Raw genomic sequence first — 20731 nt, 5'->3', positions numbered from 1 at the left:
TGTGTTTATATATATATATATATATATATATATATGGTATAGCTATGTATTTCCACTGTTAGACAAATAGTAGACAAATTAAACTATTAGGTTTTGTAATTTTTTTTAAATGTAATTCATGTATTTCAAGTGTCCACAGCAGAAGAAAGACCTTAATGTTTTATGTACATTATCTTGTTATTTATTTTCCCCAAAGATGAAAGCTCCCCCTCTCACTGTAGTGAAAGCTCTTTTCCACCCTCCCTCCTACAGTATCTCTCAGTGGATCCAGCTCCTTACGGAGATCTTTATCTGTTGTTAGGCTCTGAACAAAGAAGCAGAATCTGTATAACGGCAATTAATTTCGCTATGGTAATGTGAGCAGCACCTGTGCACATGAGGAATTAGACAACAAAATATTGTAAAAGTGCAGCCAATTAAGGCCTGCTCCCGTTCTTTCTTTGAACTTAGTAGGTGAGACAGATATCCATTTCATTAAGCAAAAAGCTGCAATTTAAGAGTGCCATAAATAAGTGTTCATTAGTTTTAACAATAGTTGAATGAATGAAAGCTCGGATCAAAGTCTGTGTGAATGCATTATTCGAAGAGCTGATGGGGAGGCAAGGTGCACCGCAGGGGTTGTTGACATCATCTTATTGCTGCTGATTTGTCATTCTAATGCAAGACACGTGTTTGAGAAGGAAATGACCCATGCTGGGGGGAGTTCCTGCTGCACATCTGCATTTCCTAAATTATTTGTAAAGATGGGACACCTGCGCCCTTGCGAACATTCACTTTGCATCCTGCTGAGGTGAGGACATTGACCTCCATTCTGCAGCTGAAACAGGTGCGGGTTAAAGATTTGTTAAGGTTGTTCTGGGTGAGCCGTGAGGTTTCGACTGTGTGCTATCAGGGAGCTTCAAAGGAAACTGCTCACGCGTTCTCCAAAGTTCAATTGAATGATGGTTGAGCTGCAGCCTCATGAATTGCAAAAGCAAAGCAAGTACAGAAAGCCTCAAAATCGTCTGAATCTCTGCCTGGAATTCACTTGGAGAAATATCCCAAAATCCCATTTCACCTTGAGAATAATCAGTTGTGTTGTGCTCTGACACTATGATTCGTTTAGCATAGTTTTAAAGGCTTTTAATGTCAATTGTTTTTAATTAATGTTGCAAGTCCGTTCAGCCCACTCCAATATTTTTCAAGCAGCAGAAATATTACCCACTAATGCTGATGAATTATCCCTTTCGTAATGAAATCAGATGATTTTCTCCTCCTCTAGGTCATAGAACTTCTATGCTTTCCCTGAAAGACGTGTTTTGCATATGCTATATTTTACAGTTTATAAATACTTATTCTCAATAACTGTCATTTATTTATTTTATTTTATTTTATTTATTTTATTTAAAGCTGCTTTTTGATCTGTATTTATATGGTAACACTTTACAATAAGGTTTATTAGTTAACATTAGTTAACTACATTAACTGGAATGAACTATGAACTGCACTTATACAGCATTTATTAATCTTCGTTAATGTTCATTTCAACATTTACTAATACTTGATTCAAATCTTGTTAATGCACTGTGAACTAACATGAACAAACATTAAACAGCTTTATTTTTTATTAACTAACGTTAACAAAGGTTAACAAATACTGTAATAAATGCATTGCTCAGGGTAACTAATGAACCTTATTGTAAAGTGTTACCATTAATATTCTTGACAAAGGTTAAATGTGCTTTGGTAAACACATGATGTGAATAAAAGGTTACACTTTATTTCGATAGTCCACTTTAGACATTCTACTACTATAACTTTTCAACTAAATGTCAAGTAACTCTCATTAGAGTATTAGTAGACTGTAGTAGACTGAAGTAGACTGTCAGTACACTATTAGGTTATGGTTAGGTGTTAGGGTTCGGGTTAGTAGAATAAGTTGACTTGTAGTTGGCAAGTTACTTACAGTCAGTAGAATATCTGTTAGGGGAACCAACAAAATAAAGTGTTAGCATATATTAAGCTACTAATCCTCTAATGACAGGTAGTTGACATGTAGTTACAAAGTTACTTATAGTTAGTAGAATGTCTAAAGTGGACTATCGAAATAACTGTTACCGAATAAAATCCTTTCCTTGTTGTTTCCCTCATATTTAAATTCCCTGTGATCAATTTCCCTTTTAATTTGTAAAAAAAAAAAGAGTCCCTTTTTATCAGCATACATAGTATATGCTCTATATTCTGATTGGATGATGTGTACACAATCTTTATTATTGTTTATAATAATAATAATCCACATGACCAAAACCAAAACTTCAGCATTAAATTGATTAAAGTTGTAAAAAACAGTTTTACATTGTGACAAAATATTTCTATTTCAAATCAATACTGTTCTTTTGAACTTTCCATACATCAAAGAATCATGAGGGAAACAAAATGATCACAGTTTCCAGAAAAAAATATGAAGCATGCAGCATAACTGTTTTCAACATTATAATATATATATATATATATATATATATATATATATATATATATATATTATAATGTTGAAAACAGTTATGCTGCATGCTTCATATTTTTTCTGGAAACTGTGATCATTTTTTTTTTTTTTTTTTTGAGCATCAAATCAGTATATTAGATTGATTTCTAAAGGATCATGTAACACTGAAGACTGGAGTAATGATGCTGAAAATTCAGGGATAAATTACATTTTAAATGATATTCAAATACAAAACAGTTTTAAATTTTAAATTGTAATAATAAATATATCACAATATTACTATATAGAAACAAATAAAATCCACCTTAGTGTCTAAGAACTCCCATTACTTGCTCCACAAATCCCAGGCATCATCTGCAGCTTTTACAGTATTTTAAAAGTGGACAGTTTTTGTCATAGTCCTGAAATCCATAACATTAGTGAGAGTTTCGGCTTCATCTAAAAAGGACGTTAATTCTCGTTCACCAAACACCGCTAGTATGCTTCTCCTCCTCCTTTTATGCCGAATAAAAGGCTTTTCATTCTGCTCAAACCCCCAAGGAAGAGTCCCCTCATACACTGTAAGAAACTCTGCACACTTAAATAGAGGGGCCAAAAATACCGCAGAGGCCCTATGTTTAATTGCTTGGTATTATTGCAATATGTCTATCCTCTCTGGGTGCTGGTCTCCCGCAACCCTCTCAGCAGGCGGCACATGGCTTAATTGAATTCCAGAAAAAGGCAAGCCCTCCCCCCTGTCCTGGGGAATCCAAAATGGAGCTCTCGCTTTGGTCTACAGCAACAGGGAGCTGTCCTTGGTTCTGAAAAGCTGGCTGCGTGTCAAAGCCGTGTAGCGCCTTTTTTTTCTCTCTCTGCCCTAATAATGGATCTCACAGTGGTGGAAAGTTCCTAATTTGGCATTTCCACAATTCGCTGGCCAGACCGTTGGCAGTTAGCACAGTTTGAATGGGTGAAATACAACTATTGTTAGTAAATGCAGGGAACACAGCTGTCTGGAGCGTTTTGTGTCAATAGCTTTTGAAATGACAATCACGGTTAGCGCCCTGATTAGTTCTTGTTTTATTTAGCTGGGTTAATTAGGAGACATCAATAATGAATCATCTGTCAGAGGATTTGTTTTCAACAGCTAAATTATAATAACCTTTAAGGACATTGCCTGAACGCTATTTGTAAATATGTGGATTTATCAGGATTACCGGCTAGGTTCAAGAGACTTTGCATGCTATTTCACCGTGTAAAAGGATATATGATGTTGCATCGCCTATAAATTAGGTGAGACTTGGCCTTTCGATTCAGAGTAAAATTTAATCAAATTAAATACAAATAAATGACTCATAAAGGCCACTTGTAATGCTTTATTGATAGAATTAGTGATGGGTTAGTTTCCAGTTTTAGGAACACAGAGGCCACTGCAAAGAATTGAGATTTATTCTTGTTTAAAAAAGGAGCACAAGGCAAATTTTAGCAATGACCCGATCTCTCTGTTTCATCTTTGGTGCTTTAACACCTGAGCAGCAGAACCGCATGCAAATGAATCCCGTAATAGTCATTTATCACCATTTCTGAAACTTAACGAACCAGTCTCCGCAGAAGTGTGCTTCTGAAAATTAATATCACGTATTAATTAAGAAAACTAATATGGATTCTGTGTCAGAAAATCGTGTTCTCTTTTCGCATTCACTAGAGGAAAGAAACTCCCCATTTCTGACCTTCTGGTGGTGAAACTATATCACAGTCACATGAATATACCACATGATAAATCATACTGGAATGCAAGACATGAAGCATCAGCTACAGTAAGCAATAAGCTATAAGCTATACTTATTAGAGAATTATGAGGTGAACTTACACTCTTAAAAATAAAGGTTGTTCATTGGTTCAATGGAGAACCTTTAACATCCATGGAAGCTTTTCCAATTGCACAAACGATTATTTGAAAAAGGTTCTTTATCAAAATGTTCTTTACACTAAGAAAAAAAGAAGCGTATTTGGTTTCACTTTATTTTGATGGTCCCTTTAACACATTCTGTTGACTATAAGTAACGTTGCACCTACGTGTCTACTAACTCTCATTAGAGTGTTAGTAGAGTATTAGTAGACTGGTAGGGTTAGGGTTAGATTAAGTTGACATGTAGTTCCAAAATTACTTATAGTCAGTAGAGTGTCTGTTGGAGGAACATCACAATAAAGTGTTTGCAGATATTAAGCAGACAGTCTACTTATACTCCAGTGAAATTTAGTTGACATATAGTTGCTAAGTTACCTATAGTCAACAGCACGTTCAAAAGGGACCATCAAAATAAAGTATTACCGGTTATTATAAGAACTGTTCAGTGAAAATTTCTTTGGGGAACCAAAAATGGTTCTTCACTGCATTGCTTTGAAAACCCCCCTTTAAAAGAATGTACTTGTCTTCATAAAAGGGTTTGAGATGCTCTAAATAACAATAATAATAATTATATTAAACTACTGCTGCTTAAATGACTCTAAATCCCTCGTTCTAGTATTAATGGTTAATTTATTTACGATTTATTTTATTTTTAAGGTATGTCTGCAATTTCATTTGATAATGTTGATTTGACGTTAGCTTTAAAGATCTGGATTCTAAAAACACAAAAGGTTTGGATGAGGTGAATCTACATGAAGAACATCTTTCACTTGTATTCTCTGCATCAGTGCGATCTGGTGGAGGAAGAAAGACCATAGAAAGACAATTGAGTGTGATTCCCGCCTCTCAGGGGAAAGTTTAGCTGTGTTTAGGGCCCTCCACTGTGCCACGGGTTCTAATTAATGATGAGATCTGAAGTGTTTTAGCATAGAAATAACCATGTGTTGACATTCAAAGAGGAATGCCAGCTTCTACGTCTGTGCTAAGCAAATATTCATTTCTTTGGAAAGCCTGTTGAAGTTCTGAGTACATTCTACTTTATACGTTTTCATCGTTGTGTGTTGGTTATTAGTGATCTCCTATTCACAAAGCATCAGCTAGTTATTTTGTAATTATTCATTTATGACAAGTACAATATCCCTCTTCTTATGAGAGAATATGGAGCTGTGTCATTTTAGATGGAATAAAATTATTTATAGATATTTAACATTAAAGTCACCATGAAATCAAAATTAATAATTCTTTTTATAATATATTTATTATTAATGATTTATGATCCTTTTTAAATTCATGTGCCCTCGTAATCTTTAATCAAAATAACTTCCCCCTCTTGCAGCGACATCTCTTCTCTTACCTGATGATGTGTTCACATGAGATCCACCAATAGCAAACCACAACCATCCAATCAATTCCCCATGATACAATTAAGTCCCGCCCTACATTTGTTCTTGTTTGAGAACCGGCTTCACTCGAATATACGTCATAATAGGGAAGAAAAGACTATCACAACTTCTGTTTCATGCTAACTTCAAAGTTGCCTAATTTTGTTTTTATTATTTTATTTTTACTAGAAACTAAGAGTTATATTTTGATGGTCTTTATTGACAAAGACAAACTGTGCTATGCTATGCATTAAGTGTAAGACAATAATCAAAATGTGAGGATTGGACTGTCATTCATTAGATTCCAAGAGGACTTTCGGATATTTTTGGAAGGTCACTGTTCCTTACAGAAATCCATTACATGAAACATAGACTCTACTATTATTACGACTATTAACTTTTCATGAATATATTTCTAAAACGTTTCTTAAGAAGACACTTAAAAAAGGGAAAACTAAATGGATTTCAGAAATCGAATTACACGGTGATCAAATCTGTAGTATTACGAACACCTTTCATCTTCATGCAAATTAAAAGTATCAAAGCTTCCTTCCAAAAACTCTGATTAAGGTGTGAATCTTGTTCTAATTGAGAAATAGGAAATTCAATTTTAATATGAAAGGGTGCACTAATAAGTGCTCTGAGATAGACAGATAGCTCCTTAATAATGCCCTCAAGCACAAAAATCAAATATGATAAGGTTATGCAAATAGATGTAAGAATGATTGAGATTTCACTCAATTAATAAGGCCCCGTGAGACATCTGCTCATGCATATGCACCCTAGGCAGAGGTTACGCCTTCTGCCATCCCAACTCTTGTGATCCGTTATCCCCGATTGAACTTTCCAATAGTGTTTATGCATTAGGCAGCGAATGAAGATCTCGGTTTCTTTCCTCATCATAAAAGAAGAAACGGCAGCTCAACACAACATCAGAACTGTCATGTAGCTCCTAGCTGTGTTTGCCTTGCTGAAACATAGGGGAATTATTTTTTTCTCAGGCAATGAATAGAAATCGCGGACAGGCAGCGAGTATTGCACTCCGCTTTACCTCTTCAGTTCAATTGTCCAGGGACGCTGGGCTTGAAATCAGTACTCTCACCTCTATTGACTGAAGCCTGTCTCGCTGCTTTTTAGACTCACTTAAGAGTCACTCCATGCGCACTAGTGCTGGAGAAACTCTGATCAAAGTAAACACAGGAAATAGCTTTCAATATGACTTTTTCGATCAAGTTTAATGGTTGTATTGTCTTTCAAATGGATTGTATAGGAAATGTTTTGTATATAAACTAAATGGGTATTATGTAGTATTTAACCTATACACTATGTCTCTGATGCAAAACCTTGCTGACAACAGGCAACATCTTAACTAAGATGGACCCTCGCGAGTGACTGATCTGGAACGCTCGAGAAAAGCAGGAACTCTCATAAATAGCGCTCTTCGTGCAAAGTCATTTTTGTTAATCACATATGAATTACATATATGACATTTCTAAAGTTTTGAACGCACTTACACGATACCTTAAACACATACCTCGGGTCTTTATCGACCCGGGACATCATTCATTGCCCTCCCCCTCAGTAGTTAGACATCAACCTTCTTAGTATGCCTCAATCTGTTCATTGTAAACAATATAACAAGACAAAAATACATAAAAGATTGTCTGTTTTCTAATTAGTTTTTGGTAAACATTGAATAGGGTATGTAATCGTCTAATTTATTTTTTGTGCAACAATAATTGAATATACAATGACTCAATAAGTGGAATTCAATATTTATTCCTCAAGGTGGCAATGTCTGAAACACAATGATGACATGATTTTTCACTCATAGATAACACAGGCATAAAACTAAAGAATACACAAGTATCATCAGCAAAACTTGAAATGGCTCAGCAATTTACTGTAGGGCAAGCACTGTACACAGTCAAATATTAGTGACACTTGATGGTGGATTTGGTGTAGAAGCTGACAGAGATCAAAATATTGATTTTGAAGACCTTGAAAATGATAGTTTTGAGAATATGGCCGAGATCGTGAATATGAACCAGATGTTGACAGGAAATGAGCTCTGACGATGACAGTGATGATCATGGTAAAAAAGCATCTGCTCAAATTGAACCCTTCCAAGTTTCCAAATGGTAATGTAATATGCTTTATTTGTATTCTTTTGTAACTGTTAAAATATCAGGAGAGTTTTATACTATTGCAACATTTTTAGAGCCATTCGTGTTATATATAGATCCGGGTCATTAAAGACCTGAATATGTAATAATTGGTGAAACATTCATGTATTTAATGGTTAAAAGTTATCTGCATAATCACAAGTGTTCATATTTCCTACTTTCCATAATTAGTTATATGTTGAAAATGTATAATGTATTTAAAAATATGAATCTGGAGAAGTAGAATGTGTGATATATTATTCTCTTCTTGTTCAAATACTGCTTGTAAAAATGAATGAGTTGCCGTCACTCTATTGCAGTAAGAAGCTGAACAAGGCCAGCCTCTCATGTGTGGTGATAAAATTAGCCATTTAACAGTAGACTACACACAGACTACAGAAATAGATAGGAATTTGCCAAATCAAGACATTGTGTGAATCATTTAGCTGCTGGAACAGGTGGTCTTCATACATACTTTAAAATATGAAATATTCACAGCTGCCAAAAAAACCCAAGCACTTATCATTTTGTTTCCACCAACTGAAGTATGTTGCTCATTAGTAATATTTCACACCATATGGTTTAATTTGGATGATTAATATCGCTGTCTGATTCCAGTTTCATTGAAGTAATGACAAGCGGGTGACTTTTTACAGTAACCAAAAGAGAAAGAGAGGATTATGGGAATTTTCCCACCATTCCTCTTTGTACCGACTTTCATAAGTTGAAGGTGTTCCTTCTTACACTGACACTGACATTTATCATGCTGAAGATTGGCTCACTTTCATACAGATAATTCAGTAAAGTTGTTCATAGTTAAGTTTTTTTTTTTTTTTTTTTTTTTTTTGGTTTCACTTTATTTTGATGGTCCCTTTAACACATTCTGTTGTCTAGAAGTAACATTGCACCTACATGTCAGTAGAAAGTCAGTTGGAGGACAATCACAATAAAGAGTTATCAGATATTAAGCAGACAGTCTACTAATACTCTAATGAGAGTTAGTTGACATGTAGTTGCAAAGTTACTTATAGTCAGTAGAAAGTCTGTTGGAGGACAATCACAATAAAGAGTTATCAGATATTAAGCAGACAGTCTACTAATACTCTAATGAGAGTTAGATGACATGTAGTTGCAAAGTTACTTATAGTCAAGAGAATGTTCAAAAGGGACCATCAAAATAAAGTGTTACCATTTTTTTTTTTTTTTTTTTTACACCCAGATATCTAATAAATATGCTTAGCTATAAAGGTTGAACATTAAGTCAAGTCAAGTCGCCATTTATTTATACAGCACTTTTTACAATACAGATTGTTTCAAAGCAGCTTTACAGAGATAACAGGAAAATAATGCAACAAAGTTTGTTTCTAGATGAAAATAGCGTCATCGTCCACCTTAAGTAAGTTCAGTGACGGCTCATTTTTGTTGTAAAAATGCAGTATTCATTACTGAACATTAAATATTAAATATTAAATTAATTGTTATGAACTATTATGAAATAACTAAATTAATTAAAATTAACAAACAATTAAATGAAACAAAAATATTCAAGCTGAATGAAATTAAATATAACAAAGCAGCCGGTCCAAAAGTTTGAGATCATATTAAATATGGAATTATTATTATTATTAAGGTAATTTATTCATGGACGAATAAAGATTAAAATGGAACCACTTAAAAAAAAAAAAAAGCAGCTAATTGTAAGAAAAAGTAAGATAAAGTGAGACAAACAAAACAAAGCCACATATAAGATCACAATGAGGTCACAATTGTGATGTATGAAGACACAATCACAAGAAATTAAGTTGCAGTTTAAAAAAAATACATATTTACTTTCAGCATCAATAGTTTTATGATTTTCAAAATAATAAGACTAAATTTAATGAATAAGAATAATTCATATCTTGCATTATTTCTAAGTCACTAATGAAATCAGCATTGTAAAACAAGTTCAGACTTTCTTCCTTTGAAATACAAGATGTTCTTTGGTTCAACTACACTGAGATCCTCAGGTTTTGTTCATGTCAGCTGGAGTGCTTCTGTCATAAAAGCAACCCACAATCCCTCCTGCTACTCCCTCATGGAAATAATACATGTGCATTATTAACTTTTTCTCAGAATTGAGTTTTACCCTTTACAACAGCCTTAATCAGAAGCAAATATATTTTAGAACACGGCAAAACAAATTCATTTCACTCCATTATGCAAACGGAGGTTATTTTATATATAGTGACAACTGCGTTCACAAAAAAAAAAAAACTTGTACCCAGTGATTCAGCAGTCTTTCAGCCTATTTCAATTGCTCAACAGAGCATAGAGATCTTTCTTTTCTTTCTGAGCCCTCCCTATGAAATGAAACATTCATATCCGCTACATATTTCTTCATGCATGTCACTTTTTGGAAGACAGGCAGCTCTCCCACAGTGCGGGTGTCTGCCACCCAATGCATCTGCATTCCCCCCTCCCCTCCCCTCCCCAGTCTTCTCCAAGCATATTAGATGATATTACCTCTCAAGGATGTCCTCGATACAGCGCTTATCACCATGGGGACTGTAATGGGGGGAGATAATGAGACCTGATTTATATTTCAAAGACTCTCCAGCGAGAAACTGATAAGAGACCTTGATAAAGGAGAATGATGCTGGGGAGGGAGGATTGAATATACAGGGGAAGGTTGAAGATCACAGAGGGGTGACGGTGGTGAAATAAAGTGAAAGATTAACTCTAACCTGTTGAGACGCCATAGATCCACTGTCTAACAGCATTATGACAAAGAGGTAATTGCGGTAACACGATGGTCTGCAGGAAAGGTTGGGCTCTATAGTGGTCAAACGATTGGCTACCATAATGATGATTCGTGTAATTATTGGTAAATGTGTTTTCACTCCTTCTAAAGAAGACTATTTGCAGGAAATGAAGAGAGGGAGTACGAGAGTCCATTTTATTGAATCCCAATGGTCGTCAACGGCTGCACTAACAGCACGCTTGAAATATTAGATGGACTTTAGGGTAGGACCTGCCTGCTTAAAGGGATGTTTTTTTTTTTGTTTTTTTATTTTATTAAAATCATTATTAAGTCATGAAATGTAAGTCATTACCTATGGACCATGTTCTCCTCCAGTGAGCTGTTAACCACCATGGATCTTTTTGGTCTGTTAGCTGATTTTGAGAACCACTGACAGAAAGGTCTAAGTACATTTGGACTATACATGTACTCAACCTTTTGATCGAGATTTAGGCCCTATCTGAAAAAAAAATATTCGTTGAATTTAATACAAATTTGTATGGTAAGTGGTTGCACACAATTGATTTTAGCTACATTTAAACAAATGCATTAAGTTGAACTTGATCAATTTTAGTTCAACTTAATGCATTTGTTTAAATGTAGCTAAAATCAATTGTGTGCAACCACCACCATAAAAAAAAAAATAAATAAAAAAAAAAAAAAAAAAAAAAAAAAATATATATATATATATATATATATATATATTAAATTCAACGATACTTGGTTTGAAGTTGTGTTTACTCTTTTGATTGAGTAGCCTATTAAATACCTTTTCACATAGTTTTAATTACTGTCTTAAACATATATTGTTTGAAAACATTGATTTATAAAGAAAACATATTCGGTCCTTATTCTGAGTATCTGATGTTTTTTGTGTGTGTGTGTGTAGGCTAGTCCACTGGCACTGTACATAGGGATTTACTTTAAATCTACTTTCATCTCACTGACTATTACACATCTTCTGAAATACAGAGTACATAAACTCAGGATCAAAACACATGTGAGGAAGAAGCAGAAACAAGTGTAGAAGATTGCTTACAACGCAATCATCAAACATCAAACATTAAACAGCATATACATCAAAAAACACAAAATTTAATTTTGAAATTTGAAATATACTTCAAAGTATACTTTCATAAACAAACAAAAAAAAAGTACCATAAGTATTAAAATATTAAACTAGTAGTAAACTTATAAGTTCACTTGTAGTACAGATGCAGTACAAATGAGAAACATAGTTGTAAACTAGTTGTGCACTGAATGTTTACTACTGTTAAACTTTATAGTACACTTAAAAGTATACTTTTATATACTAAAAAGTGGCCCAATTTTGTCCCATACAGTACTGAAATAGTACACTTAAAAGTTTACTACTAGTACATTTATATACATAAAGTATATACTTAAAAAATATGCTTGAACATTAGTTAAGTATACTTCATAAAATTAACTTGAAGTATACTTCTTTTTAGTAAGTGTACCCACATTTCCTTGTGGTAGAGAGTCAGAGTAATTATTGCCGTTCAATGTTGGTCACGCTATAGATTAGGGTCCAACTCTCACTATTAACTTCCTATTAACTACAACATTTGCATCAATAAACTCATAATTACTGCTTATTAATAGTTATTAAGGTAGTTGTTAAGATTAGGTATTGTGTAGGGATGTAATATGGTCATGAATGTGTTTAACCCTCATGTGGTGTTCGGGTCATTTTGACCCGGAGAAGATTTTCTTTTTCCCGAAAATACTAGTTAATGTTATCGCTTTGGACTGAAACTTAGTGACTTGTTTCACAAATGGTATAAATACTTCTGAAATGTTTTGTGACAATTTTCTTAATTGACAAAATTCCTACTGAAAAATTAAAGTAAACTAGTGTGATCAACAGTGCCAATTTTCTTCAGATTTGATTTAATATTTCCAAAATTATTCAAAAATAATGTTTTTTTACTCAAAAAATGAGATGCCTACTCTCAAATAAATGAGGCCTACGATTAATCAGATGCAAATATAAATATAAAACCAGTCCTAACTGAAAGAGAACAAGTTGACAAAAAGATTGAATCCAATATTGGGTGATAATATTGCATAACGAGTGATTTATAAGCTATTTTTTGTAGTCCGGTCATTTTTGACCGGGAACACCACGAGAGTGACAATGTGCCATATTGTACAAAATAAAAGTTTTTCAAAACAAAATTCCTGGTGAAAAATTAAAGTAGACTAGTGTGATCAACAGTGCCAATTTTCTTCAGATTTTATTTAATATTTCCAAAATTATTCAAAAATAATGTTTTTTTTTACTCAAAAAATGAGATGCCTACTATCAAATAAATGAGGCCTACGATTAATCAGATGCAAATAGAAATATAAAACCAGTCCTAACTGAAAGAGAACAAGTTGACAAAAAGATGGAATCCAATATCGGGTGATAATATTGCATAACGAGTGATTTATAAGCTATTTTTTGTAGTCTGGTCATTTTTGACCGGGAACACCACGAGAGTGACAATGTTCCATATTGTACAAAATAAAAGTTTTTCAAAACAAAATTCCTGGTGAAAAATTAAAGTAGACCAGTGTGATCAACAGTGCCAATTTTCTTCAGATTTTATTTAATATTCCCAAAATTATTCAAAAATAATGTTTTTTTTACTCAAAAAATTAGATGCCTACTATCAAATAAATGAGGCCTACGATTAATCAGATGCAAACAGAAATATAAAACCAGTCCTAACTGAAAGAGAACAAGTTGACAAAAAGATTGAATCCAATATTGGGTGAAAATATAGTATAATGAGAGATTTATAAGCAATTTTTTATAGTCCGGTCATTTTTGACCGGGAATACCACGGGGGAAATTGGGTTGTGAACACCACACAAGGGTTAATATGTGCTTTATAAATACTAATATACAGCCAATATCTTAGTAATATGCATGCTAATAAGCAACTAGTTAATAGTGACAGTTGGACCATAAACTAAAGTGTTACCTAAATTTTATATCTGGAAGAGAGGCGTACTCGCATTCTGTTTGATTCTCTGAATCACATGTACACACATTGGAGAAATGATCGTAAGATTAAATGTAGGATGTTTTCTGCACAACATTTTATAAATGAGGCCCCAGATTTGTGAATTAATCATTTAGACTGATTTTGTGCCTTGGATATTTATATTTTATTTTATTTTTTTATCGACTTTTCATGACTGTGCTTAAAGGAGAACAAGAGCTGATGTCAAGATTTCCAGTGAACAATGACTTAAATTTCAGTCTATTGTTCACATAAATTACTTGAAATATGGAGTTTTGTTGTTGTTGTTGTTGTTGTTTCTTTCATTTTGTTGCATGGCAGACCCGATCCTAATTTTATTTTAAATGTGGCAGGTATTCTTCAAACAGCCGTCTTTTGTGTTTCACAGAAGAAAAGAGTCATTCTGATTGGGAACAAATAGCTGGAGTAAATAATGACAGGCTTGAACTAATTTAAGATCATTGTAGGCAAATAAGCCGCAACTGAGAAATCCACTTGTGTAGTTGAAAAACTGTGACACCGACCCCAGGCGACATTGACAACCAATTATGCGGTCCTGAGCAGCCAGAATTGTGATAACATAATAACCTATTGTGTGTTTCAGAAAAATGAGAATTCCATGGATAGAACTATGAATGGCCCATACAATAGTCTAGGCCTAGCAAATCCATGCTTCGAATTCGTATTGTGCTTTGTCTAATTGTACATCACAGTTGAAGCCTCATATACCTGAGCTCTGCAGAAATATCTATTGCTAAACTCTCAAGACCATTAAAATGACAGCATGCAAGAGTAACATAAAGTGATTTCCAGAGTGTGCTGCAGTTTTCTGCTCAATATTTTATTGTCATAGTTCTCCAGCAGAGAAATTCAGCATAAAGACTCCAATGAATGAGCTTCCAAAGTGGGTATCCCTCTGACATTTCAACAGAATTGCCTCATGCTAAAACGGAGCCTGCTTTGCACATGCAAATACATGTCTTCTTGAAATTTTTCAAATGTTTTAAAATTCCAAAACTCCAAGCTAACCAATGCATGATTGGGAAATAGCTGCTTTGAAATGGTTTCACACTGTGATATTCCATTAACTCTTACAAAATATAATACTTGATCAGTTGATTTCCCCCCTAAGACGCCAATTCAAACTTCTAAGAGGAACTCATATAGCATCAAATCACCTCAAACTTTGTCTTTAACAGTATTAAGTCACTTTTATGTCTGCATTTGCGCCTAGAGATACATTAAAAAACAAATATGTTTTCAAATGGTTTCTAAACATTTAAGAACAGCTTAGCAGGTAAAGATTCTGCACTTACAAATGTAGAGGCAGTGTGATCTGTTTAGTGAGCAATCTGATCCAAAACACCTTTTCCCATCAAGCAATGCAATCTGGCCCCATTCTGTCACCTCCACCTTAAACCACTTCAACACAACACAACACCCACATCTTGCACCCAATAAGCCACATTTTAAAATGTTGCAGTAACATAACAGTCTAAACCATACACCTATGATCATATGAAAAACATGGAATGAAGAAAGGTCAAACAATCTGGTAAACACTTTCCTCACATCACACAAAACAAGGGTTGGGCTGCATTCAGAACTAAACTGAGAATGACTTTTAAAGGAATAGTTCACTTCAAAATGTAAATTCTGCCATCATTTACTCACCCTCAAGTTGTTTCAAACCCGTATGAATTTCTTTCTTCTGCTGAACACAAAAGAAGATATTTTAAAGAATGTCTATAACCAAAGAGTTGATGGACCCCATTGACTTCCATAGTAGGAAAAACAAAAATGTATGGACATTCTTCAAAATATCTTCTTTTGTGTTCAGCAGAAGAAAGAAAATCATACAGGTTTGAAACAACATGAGGGTTAGTAAATGATGACAGAATTTTAATTTTGAAGTGAACTATTCCTTTAAATTCCAATTCAGTTCCAAATTTGAATCAAGGTTGCAAACATTATGCAAAATTGCAATTCAAATTTGAATGTGAGGAGAATCAAATCAAAATTAGAATCAAAATTAAATAAAATTATTATTTTTAACTACTTTGAATGTTGGCTTGACAATTTTTTTGGGGGGGAGAAGATTAGCTTTTTTAAGTATTCAAATATTTAGTTTCAAGGTTTATAGGCCTTATGGACAAATGGACATATTCATTTTTAATAAATTAACTTTGAAATTTGTAAAAAAAAAATCATCATTATTCCTGCGTTGTGGCTAATTCAATTTAAAACCTCACATTAATGATTCAAAAATATACGGAACACTGCACATCATATGCAAAATATTTTGTTTTCCACGCCTTTCTATTTTGTGGCTATGTTGTACTAATTAATTTGCTCATTTTAATTATGTTAAATTATGTCCATGATTTAAATCAAGCTAACAAGAAAGATTCTGGCAAGGTTATCTCAAAGTTATGAACAAACGTCCTTCCAAAAAACATTAATACAATGTCTGAAGTTATTCTATCTTTAATAATGTTCTCAAAACGTTTGCACAAAATGTTATTTATATACATCATTCATGGACTGTTTTTCTGACACATTTTAGTTGGACGTCCAACTAATATTTTCCTAATGTTTCTTCATTGTTTCAGTTGGTTCTGTCACAATGTCAGTTTGTTTTGATTTCTGTTCTTCTCTGTGTTTGGTTAATCAGTCAGTTGATTCAGTTCTGTCTTCCTCCACCCCTGCCTGTTTGTTTCTAAAGTTTCTGATTGATTATTAGTTCAGTTCAGGTGTGTCGTGTTAATTTGCTCTTCAGTCTATTTAAACCCTGTGTTCTGTCTTGTTTTTTGACAGTTCTAAACGTTGCATACAGTTGGTTCCGGTTCCTGTTCCTGTGAATCCATCTGGTAAAGATTTGAGTTTGTTTTTGTTTAATAAATACTGCTGCACTCTGCTGCAACCACCCATTATAACAGGTTCAGAATCAGAGTACATTTAAACTAACATTCCTATAATGTTTGCAAAATAATAAAATCAAACATTTGCATAGTATGTTTTCTAATGTTCATATAACAAAAATAAATAAATAAAATTAAAACATTTTTAAAAAACTAGATATTTGAATGTCCTGAGAACATTTAGAAATATGATCACCATGAAATCAAAATGAACAAATCTAGGTTTTTTTTGTTGTTTGTTTGTTTTTTGAATACTGCAGTATTTATTCTAATTTATTTGTCTGTGCATGTCATTATTTGTATGCAACTGTGAAATGTGCCCTTGTAATATTTAATTAAAATAACTCCATTATGCAGCGACATCTCCTCTTTTCTCTGATGACGTGTTTACTGGCACGAGGGACATCATGTCACTCACAAGAGATCCACCAATAGCAAACCACAACCATCCAATCAATTCCCCATGGAGAAAATCAAGTTTTGCCCTACATTTGTCATTTGTTCCAGAAGCCGTTTCACTCAGATATACATCACTATAAGAAAGAAAAGGTTATCGAAACTTCAGTTGCATGCCAATTTAAATGGGGACATTAGCAAAATATGTTCTTAGAACATACATTTGTTAGCTGGGAACAACTTGGTACGATGTGGCCATGATTTAACTAAAACGAGGTAACAAATTTGTTTTGTTTTGTTTTGTGCAGGGCTCTGTAACAAGGAACAAATTCTTCAATCCAGAATTTTTCACAACCCTGCACAGAGCGCAAACCAAAAAGAGTCTCAACTCGCATCTGCACGTGGCTCGCAAAATGGACGCCATTTTTCGGGGCTGTCTTGTCCTGTCCATTTGACTGATGAGGCTGAGGTTGGTATCAATATTCTTGCAAAGAGAAGCAGAGGAGAGTAGAGGCCCAAACACTGATCAAATATGTATGGTTGAGTCTGGCTGCTTTCCCATCAAATCAACCTAATGTGGACTCAATGTGATTGATAAATTGTGATGAGATCACGCCCTTGGCAGAGTGGCACAGCGGCGCTGACAACATAGCGCCACAGACAGCGGTATTCTTCAGTGCCCGCCGCACTGACTGATGAGGCAGTCTGGCACATTTCAGAGGAACTCATTGGAGACGCTGCAGCAGGTCAGCTCATGGTTATTTCCATGTGGTGAAACACTGTAGGTGCTTGTTATGGTGGAGGAATGACATGCAAACTCATTTTGGCAAGCTGCGTCAGTGCTCATTCCTGGCCAGAATTGTTTTGCAGGCTGGAAATTGTTACACAAGCTTGTCCAGGCGTCATCCAAAGTCACCTTATAAACAAGAATACCCCTTCTTGACTTCCTCCAAAGTATAACCAGAGAGCCAGGCCCCGAGGTGAGCAAATGCCAGATGAATTATCACAGAGTCTGGTCATATCTACGTCAGGCTGCTTCACACAGTGGCCTTCAAGTAGATGATTGACGGGATCCACCCAGAAGCTTGGAATGCTGCATTGACTCTTCTAGAGGTGACAGATCTGTCCCCATCCTCCATACTGTGACGGCTTTAACACCATATGCACAGAACAATGGTGCAAAGGCTTTTGAAGGGTCATTAAAGAGGCAGAGTAACATTTTCAACAACAGATTTGACTAAATATATTTAGTCATTTTTGCTGATTTTGTTGCAATGCTGGCATATACAAATAGTGCAATTAAATGATTTTAAAGGGATAGTTCACCCAAAAATGAAAATTAGCCCATGATTTACTCACCCTGAAACCATCCTAGGTGTATATGACATTCTTCTTTCAGACGAATACAATCAGAGTTATATATATATAAAAAAATAAAAAAAGTCCTGTCTCCTCCAAGCTTTATGATGAGAGTGAATGGAGAAAATTTGAAGCCCAAAAAAGTGCATCCATCCATGATATCCATATGGCTCCAGGGGTTAATACAAGTCTTTCTGAAGTGAAGCCATGCGTTTGCGCAAGGAAAATACCCATATTTAAAACTTAATAAACTATAATCATAGCTTCCGACAGACGGCCGTATGGATTGATTTACGGTGGAAGAACCCCTGACCCGACGCGCAACGCAATGACGAACGCAGAACTCAGAGGAAAGAGCAAAACATAACTCCGGTCGCAAATTAGTTTAGATTATAAAGTTATAAATATGGCTATTCTTTTTTTTAATATAATTCCAATTGTATTTGTCTGAAAGGAGAATGTCATGTACACCTATGATGACTTGAGGGTGAGTAAATCATGGGGTAATTTTCATTTTTGGGTGAACTTTAATGTTGCTAAAGTGATTATAGAAAGCACACAAACATCTGCAAGATGTCTGTTAAACATCTGATAGACGTCTTTAAGATGTCAGTTTTACATACATTCTAAATCATAAACATCTTAAAGACATTTTCTATACGTCTATTTGACATCTGACTGGAAACATCCAATAGATGTATTGCAGATAAGCAAACACTGTAAAAAAAAAAAATGCCTTCCAGATGTAAACCAGCACATCAAATAGATGTCTCCATGATGTCATGTGCTATCAGGGGAGAGCTAAATATGTTCAACCCTTTAAAATAAACATCTTAAGGCTCATGAAACCGTAAACCAAATTGTCTGAGATTTTAACAGAGCTATGTGTATTGAACATCATAGAAGTCAATGTAACCATCCGTTAGTTTTTAACTGTAGGAGAAAACTAGTTAATTTTAAAACTTTTTGAGCCATTTTCAAAATCCTGGTTTAAATTTGTCTTTGTTTTCTCGTACTGCGATGTACGGCGATGACTCATCTATGTCTTATAATTATTCATGAGACTGCGTATCCTTATCCTATGAGAAGACGCCTCTCTGAATTATTCATGAGAATGCGTGTCCTTATCCTATGAGAAGATGTGTTTACGCACTTTAAATTATCAAACGGCAGATACTGCAGCAAAATAAGTTTAAAAAGTTATCAAAGATACAACAGCGTGTTCATAATAAGAGAACAAATATGAATGACATATTTTAAAATGTACTAAATTGCAATTTCATCATTGCAAAAATGTAATTATAAATTAATAATTAATTAAATGGTATAATCTTGTATTAGCAGAGAGAGAGAGAGAGAGAGATTTTGCAGAGTATTACTGCAATAGAAAGACCAGACCATGAACCAAGGAAACATAAGGGCTTTGGTGGCCGTTTACACAGCACCATTTTCAAGTGAAAACAGAAAACCTTTTTATGAAATTATGCAATTTATTCACACGACAACAGTTTACGTAAACTTTATTTTCTTTTTTTCCTACATATTAGACAGCTCGCTCAACCCTGACTCTAATAATACCTAAATTTATGCATTTGAGTTAGTTCAAAGTTGTTTCTACTCAACAGATGCTGGATGTGCTTTGTGACTTCCTCCCGGCCTCAGGCTAATGTGTTATGTTTAAATTTAGTGTCTCTATTAATATGATAATGGAATGTTAAGTTTGGCAAAAAGTTCAAAAGTAACTGTTTGCAGTCTGACTGTGAGAAATATCACTTAGAAAAGTGAAAGGAAAAAAGGGAAAAAAAGACATCAGTTGACTTGGACTCTACTCAGAGAGACAGGCCAACATTAAACAATTGATCACAGTCACTTAAGAAATTAAAGGTATCATTGCTTAACACTGATTGAGTATCTAGACACAGTGCATTGATTAATGAAATAACCATTTATTATTAGATAGAGGTACTGACAGCGTTCATGTTATCTAATTAGATTTTCTTTATTTCAAGTAAGAAGTACAATGTTATTTGTTATAGTGCAACTACACTTAGCTCACACTGTAAGCATCCTAACCTGCATAATAGTTTATATATTAATATATTATATACAGTGAATGTAAAAAGTCTACACATACACACAAACAATATATGCTCTTATTTTTCCATGTTTTTTTATAAGAAAAGTATGTAGAGAATTAAAAACTAATGACATATTCACATGAACACTCATAACATTTCTAATGTTTCAATTCTTAATATTTTATTATATATGGATATTTTTTCAACATCATTTTATTACATATAAAAATCATTAAACAG

At 34.1% G+C, this 20731-nt stretch overlaps 1 long non-coding RNA gene across 1 annotated transcript in view; it reads left to right on the top strand.

Moving 5' to 3' along the window:
• The window catches only part of LOC311095428, a 72765-nt gene extending 55318 nt beyond the window's left edge, over positions 1-17447 (top strand). Inside the window, exons 2-3 of the long non-coding RNA XR_014608834.1 lie at positions 16555-16607; positions 17363-17447. This is a non-coding gene — a long non-coding RNA (uncharacterized lncRNA). The remainder of the gene's footprint in view (positions 1-16554; positions 16608-17362) is intronic.
• Positions 17448-20731: the final 3284 nt, after the last annotated feature.

The sequence above is a fragment of the Abramis brama genome (genome assembly GCF_963993115.1).
Source record: "Abramis brama genome assembly, chromosome: 13".
In the NCBI taxonomy this organism is placed as follows: Eukaryota; Metazoa; Chordata; class Actinopteri; order Cypriniformes; family Leuciscidae; genus Abramis; species Abramis brama.
Note: the sequence above shows the minus strand (reverse complement) of the source record. Positions and strands in the feature narration are given on the sequence as shown.